The sequence below is a fragment of the Rhincodon typus genome, chromosome 8 (assembly GCF_021869965.1).
Source record: "Rhincodon typus isolate 14 chromosome 8, sRhiTyp1.1, whole genome shotgun sequence".
NCBI classification, from domain to species: Eukaryota; Metazoa; Chordata; class Chondrichthyes; order Orectolobiformes; family Rhincodontidae; genus Rhincodon; species Rhincodon typus.
Genome location: NC_063339.1, coordinates 68,655,539 through 68,662,282, shown reverse-complemented (window position 1 = coordinate 68,662,282; position 6,744 = coordinate 68,655,539). Strand labels below are relative to the sequence as shown.

Below are 6,744 nucleotides of genomic sequence, written 5' to 3'. Positions count from 1 at the left end.
ACTCCGGGCTTTCCAGCCCTCGCCATGCCTCTGCCAGAGTCCCACTCTGGACTTTCCAGCCCTCGCTGTGACATTGCCAGTGCCCCACTCTGGGCTGCCTCACTGGCCCCATATGGTTTGGAGGCTTCCCAAGGATGACATTGAGATATGCAAACTTATATAACTGATTTTTGAACAGCCAAAGTTTGAATGCTACTTTGGGAATAGAATTCTGACAGTGACCACCACTGACCACATGCTTTAGCCCCCCCAGAGAAAACCTTTCCTTCTGTATCGCAGGTCATGTTGTTGCATACTTATAGATCAGTGTGAGAATGTGGCAGCTGGGAAGCATCATCTTCCTGTGCCATCTACAGAATGTGTTTGGGAAATGGGAATTTCAGCTGCCACTTCAAAATACATTGGTCTGATGAAAATTGCTTTGCTGACATGACGCAGAGGGAATTTGTACACACAATGTGATACTCCTGATTGCTTTACTGTGCATTCGTGGACAATGAACGTGCAATCAATGAAATAAAAATAGGAGCCAGATGGGTGGCATTACAGAATCAGTGGAGGCATAATTACTGCAATTGCTCCTACTGGGGCTTGCAAAACCAAGAGGTTTATGCCAACCCTGAATAAAAATATCCAGTAACTTTGCCAGTTTGCATTCAGTGTCAACCAATGTATGCAGTTGTTCCACAATTATTACCTTTCAGTCCAACATGGTAAGGCTCTGACAGTGTGTTCTTGTGAGTAAGTTGCAGATTGTGCCTGAGATGCAGAATGATTCAGCCCATATTTCATGGTCCCTTTCGTGTTCCTGTCCATGTGACCCCACTTAACCCCCAGAGCCCAGGGATTTGTGAATTCTGATGCCCTTGATGACTGTACGCCCTCCCTAAGCACAGGTCAGAGTGACCATAATCTATGACAGACCTCCCTGTCCTTTCTGGAACTTCAAGCCCCCTCGTGTTATCTATGAGGTTCCACGCTTCTATCTTTAATTATCCTCCTTCACTGTAATCATTCCCTCAGTGACCCAGCGTAATGAACTCCATTCCCAGATTTGACTTGCCCACTTTCCTCAAGACTGTATATTCTTCTTTTATGGACCAGGCCAAACCTGCTCAAATTATATTAAGAAGATAGCCTAGACCCCAACTTTTTCTTATTTTAGAAGGCAAGTGTAAGGTGTTGTGTCCTAGATACACTTTGATTGGTCAGACTACTAGGCTTGAAGCAAAACACTTTTTTTTTACTCATTCACAGGATTGCTGGCTAGACCAGCATTTCATTCCCCATCCTTCATTGTCCAGAGGACAGTTAAGAGTCAACCACATTCCTGTGGGTCTGAAGTCACATGTAGGCCTGACCAGGTCATGGATGGCAGTTTCCCTCCCTAAAGGATATTGGTGAACCAGATGGGTTTTTCTGACAATCATCAGTGGATTCATGGTCATTGTTAGACTCTTAATTGCAAATTGTTATTGATTTCAAATTCCAACATCAGCTGTGGTGGGATTTGAACCCAGATCCCTGTGTCTCTGGATTAACAGTCCAGCAACAAAACCACTAGGCCCATCGCCTCCCCTATTCTTTATTCTCATACTACAGCTAAAATACCAACAAAATAAGAAATAAAATTAACTTAAATCTAACTCCATCAAAATCCTTAACAAGATAACATATATGTTAACTACCACTGATTAGATGTTCCAAGATAGTAACATCCCATAAATACATCTTTGGCAAAGGCAAATTCTGTAAAATAGATTGTCTCACATGCGATGCTCCAGTCCAAGAGGAAAGAGGAGAGAGAGAGAGAACTCAAGTGTTTTGCTGTAGCAGGGAGAGAGTTATTGAAGATTCCAAACTCCAACAGCTACTGAAAGTTAAAGTGAAATCCTTGTTTTGGGGGAGCTTGACTCCATCCATTCTACTGTTCCAACTTTTTTTTAAAAAGCCCACGGCCTCACAAGCTGCTTATTGGCCCTGTCAGCACCTCTGTCTCAGCACCCCCTTCATAAAACAATGAGGACAACATATACCTCTTAAAGCCGTATTATTGTAACACTTCCCCCTGACCAATGTTGACCATGAGCATGTCCCCCAGTGGACTTGGTACGACAGCCCCACTGAGCACGGCCAATCTGAGGACTGATGTCTCCACAGTGTGACCTATTTTAAATCCTCAGGCTGACTGCACTTGACCTTCAGGATTGTACATCGCCTGATCCTGAACTGCAAGGATATGGATCCCTGGTAGGACCAACGGTCTAGAATCTAGACCATGGTCTAGAATCAGAGGTGCCTTCTAACTGACTGCAATCCCTCTTCACCCTACTGAGGACTGATTTTCACACATGGCCATTTGGTTGAAGCACATGAAGTGTGTTTGCAAGCATGACATTGATATGGCATAGTGCTATAAAGCAACATGACCAACCCTTAACTGTTCACTGTTTGCTGCCATGACAAACCTATCTGTCTCTCTGCGCTAAAAAAAGACAATGCAAGGAACAAGGCCAGCAGCCTGTAACTGAGCACTAAAGACCCCACGCTATGTGCGATGTACAGAAACTGACAGCCCTCAAGTCTACACAAAGTGAGTGAGCGTTAAAGCAACAAGCTAAGATGCATCCTGCACGGGTGCATGTGATGCAAGTTTGTCCCTGTGCACAAGTGGACCTGGCAGAAGCATGCAAGTGGTAAGGGTCCCATAGCTCCACAGTATAGATTTGAAGAGCAGCACTGAGAACAGGCAGGATAGTACGGCGAAGCTGGAGGTTTGCCAATGCCGACTTGCGTGGATGAGGGGTCAAAGAAGATGTTGACTGTGGATCTTGCAGGGACATTGTGCTGAAGACAGGCATCAGTGAGGTGCAGCAACCAAGTACCCACTTCAACTTATTGCTCCATCTACTTTCTCGGGAAATGAAAAGAGTTGGAAGTCAGATATAAATGAAGATCATTGAGGTATTAATGAGATGCAATGCAGAGAAATAAAGTAGCCACAGTTTGATAATGAGATTCTGAAGATGCTATTTAAAGGGGAGAATGGTAAATATTTTCTTGATATCGGGATTCTAATTTTTAAATTCTCATCCTAATTTTCCAAATTTTGCACCATTACTCATACCATACTATGAAAAAATTCCCCTATATCTGCATTTCTTTAATGAAGTATACCCGTCAGCTGTTTTATGATGTTACCTTTCTGACTATTAATGGCTTAAATCAACAAGGCCCCAATCTTTTAAGTGTAATAGGCTTCAAGTTTGCTTTCATTGCATTTTCTCCAGTTAAAACTTGAACCTCGACTGTAAAATAAAAATGTACATTCCAAAACACATGAGCCATGGCCTAGATATTTGTTACAGTTGTCCCAAACTCTTCCCACTTTGCACAGTATTAACCAAGCCTTGGATTTAACACAGCGAGCAGAAAGCTATGGCACAGTTCTGAATTGTAGAATAAATATTTTATGAATTAACTTACAACATTATTGTTGCCACTTTCTGTTGCTCCATAAGTTGTTCCATAGATCTAGCAGAAACAGGAACTGAAATCTAAAAGGAAAATGGGAATGTAAATTTCAACTGGTCCTGGGTCTCTGTTGGAGCCTGGAGTTTGATGCCATATCTCAAAATCTGACCTTCAACTAACATTACACCGAGAGTGAAGTTTCTGCTGTAGTTATAATTCTACTCCAATAATGCTGTTGTGTCTGTGCGAACTTACTGCAATTTAAAGTGGTGGAAATGGTTATTGGACTGGGTGAGTTCCTGAGCAAATTTAAAGCAAGTAATTGATGAAGTGTAATGAAGCAGATATTGTTGTGTTCTGAAAAAAATCCTAAACTGCGCTTTCAATCCCCCTAAAAAGGGAAGGAGCTGGGAATTGCTTTTCTCTACAGTGTGAGGATGCTTTTTTTTTGTAATTTCTTTTCCAGCTGCCAGATATTAGTTATGAATGCTAATCGCTAACAAAGCTGAGCAGCTGCTTCAGAGGGTCTTAAAGAGCCAATCACCCAATGTGGACTGGAGTCACATGTGGACTAAACAAGACTGGTTGCCGGTTTGTCTTCCCTGAAGGCTATTGGAGAGACAAATGCCATATTTGTTTACAATCTGCTGTTTTGACTACCAATTGTCCACAGCTGACCAACAAACTAATAGATTTCTCAAACTCAGTCTCCTGACTTAGCTTCTGGGGAGGGAAAACAGTTAACATTTTGAGTCCAGTGACCTTTGTTCAGAACATGGCCAGACCTGCTCAGTTTCTCCATCAATTTCTGTTTTAGTTTCAGATTTCAAGCATCCGCAGTTCTATAATGGAGGGCCTGGTTTAGGATGGGAGGGAGAAGGGAAATTACTAACCCCCATCCCCACCTTCACACCTTCCAGCAATAATTCCGCTGCCACTAGGCAGAGGTCACTGAAGTGATCAATGCTAGGGGCTTACCTTCAGGAATGAGGCTGTAATATTGCAAAAAGATCAACAACTTCAGCAGGTTGTCAGTGTGAACATAGAAACTGTTTCGCATACAAAATAGGAGCAGCCATCTGAACCTGCTCCACCATTCAATATGATCATGGTTTATCATCCAACTCATTACCCCGTTCCCACTTCTCCCCAGACCTTTTGATCCCTTTAGCCCTGAGAACTATATCTAACTCTTTCTTCAAAACATTCAATGTTTTTGCCTCAACCGCTTTCCGTGGCAGAGAATTCCAAAGGAATTTCTCTTTGGCTCAGTCCTAAAAAGTCCAGTGTGTATCCACAGACTATCAGCCTGGTTCTGGGCACCCCAGTCATCAGGAACATGCTTCCTGCATTTATTCTGTCTAGCCCTGTTGGAATTATATAGGGTTTTATGAGAGTCCCCCCTCATTTTTCTAGACTTAGTGAACATAGTCCAAACCAATCCAGTCTCTCTTCATACGTCAGTCCTGACATCCCAGAAATCAATCTGGTAAAACTTTGTTTCACTCCGTCCATTGCCAGAACATCCTTTCTCAGGTACAGAGACCAAAGTGCATACAGTACTCAATGGTGAACAAGGAAATCCAGGTCGCATTGCACCTCCCCCTTTCCCAATCTATCACCAGCCAGATCATAATCAGCCTTCCTGTTTTTGCTACCATTGTGGATAACCAACGCATGTATCCACATTATATCTCACCTACTATGCATTTACCCACTCACTGAATTTATCAGAATAGGATTACAATATAACTCTCTTACACTGTGCTCCCACCATCACCAATTACATTCTCATTCACAGTACTCCCTCCGCCACTTCCCCCCAACTCTTCTACAAGCTCAGGACCAAACTACACTGGAAAAACTGGAGGTGGCATTGTGGAGGGTTTCTGCATGGTTTTTATACTCTTTTTCCCTTATATTTCTACTTCTCACTCTGCATACTCGACACAATGAACTGTCGCAGCTTTTGCCAGCTTTTAGTTTCTGCACTCCCTTCACACCTACAGCCAACCCTTGTTCCTCTTGTTTATTTCAGATACTGTAAATGTGTATATATCTCTCCACCATGGGAAAAAGAAGAAAATAAGCCTTCCGCACTGTCATTAACTGTCACAAGCACTGACTGAAATACTCATATTTTAGAGGAGCGATTAGGGGAATGATAAATCACTGGTATCCATAAGTAGGAACTGGGATACAGGATCGGAATAAACCCCCATACACTTCACTGGATGATCACATAGGAGCGAATCTGATGCTTTAGATATCAGATTCATGGCTTGACACACCTGCTGAGATCATTAAACTTTTTCCTCAGTGCTGAGGAAGGGTCACCAGACCCGAAACGTCAACTCTGATTTTTTTCTTCACAGACGCCGCCAAACCTGCAGAGTTTTTCCAGCAACTTCTGTCTTTGTTCCTGATTTACAGCAGTTTGTTCAGTTTTTATTAAGTTCAATGGTTTGTTATCCAGCCTGCAAAGGGCATGGCGGTGATGTCATCAGACCTGTAATCTAGAAATTCAGGTTAAAGTTCTTTCTAAAAATCCCACCATGACAACTTATTCAATTTAAATTCAATTGATACATCTGGAAATAAAGCTAATCTCAATAATAGTGACTATGACTACTATCATTGTTGTAAAAACCCATCTGGTTCATTAATGCCCTTCAGGGAAGGAAATCTACCATCCTTACCTGGGCTGGCCTACATGTGACTCTAATAGTTGACTCTTAATTGGCTTCTGCAGAAGCTCAACAAACCACTCAGTGCAAAGGCAATTTGGGATGCACGACAAACGCAAGCCTTGCCACTGATGCCCACATCGTATAACAAAAATAAGAAATTCTTTCCAGCACTGCTCACCATTCTCCAGGGGAGAAAGGTAGTGTGAACATATATCAAAGAACCCTTGCGTTTGATAGTATGTTGTTGGCTTTCTTTCAGTGACAGAATCCCTGCGCAATGCCTGTAAACGTGAAAAACCACTCAATGTCAACGATGGTGGAATAAAGAATCAGAATCCAGTAACTGAGGAAAACAATCATACATTAGGCCTGTGATAAGCTTAATGTCTTGACACTGGTAAGATACTGACACTGGATAATGTAGAATGACACTAGATTTCCATAAGTTCTCAGTGTTTTACAGTTTCCACCTGAGCATAAAGGAACTAGATTAGATTTAGAGATAGTAGGAACTGCAGATGCTGGAGAATCCGAGACAACAAGGTGCAGGGCTGGATGAACACAGCAGGCCAAGCAGCAT

At 42.4% G+C, this 6,744-nt stretch overlaps 1 protein-coding gene across 1 annotated transcript in view; it reads left to right on the top strand.

Moving 5' to 3' along the window:
* Positions 1-6,744, top strand: part of LOC109914244 (deubiquitinase DESI2) — a 185,921-nt gene that overhangs the window by 177,958 nt on the left and 1,219 nt on the right. The gene's annotated exons all lie outside the window — the stretch shown is intronic.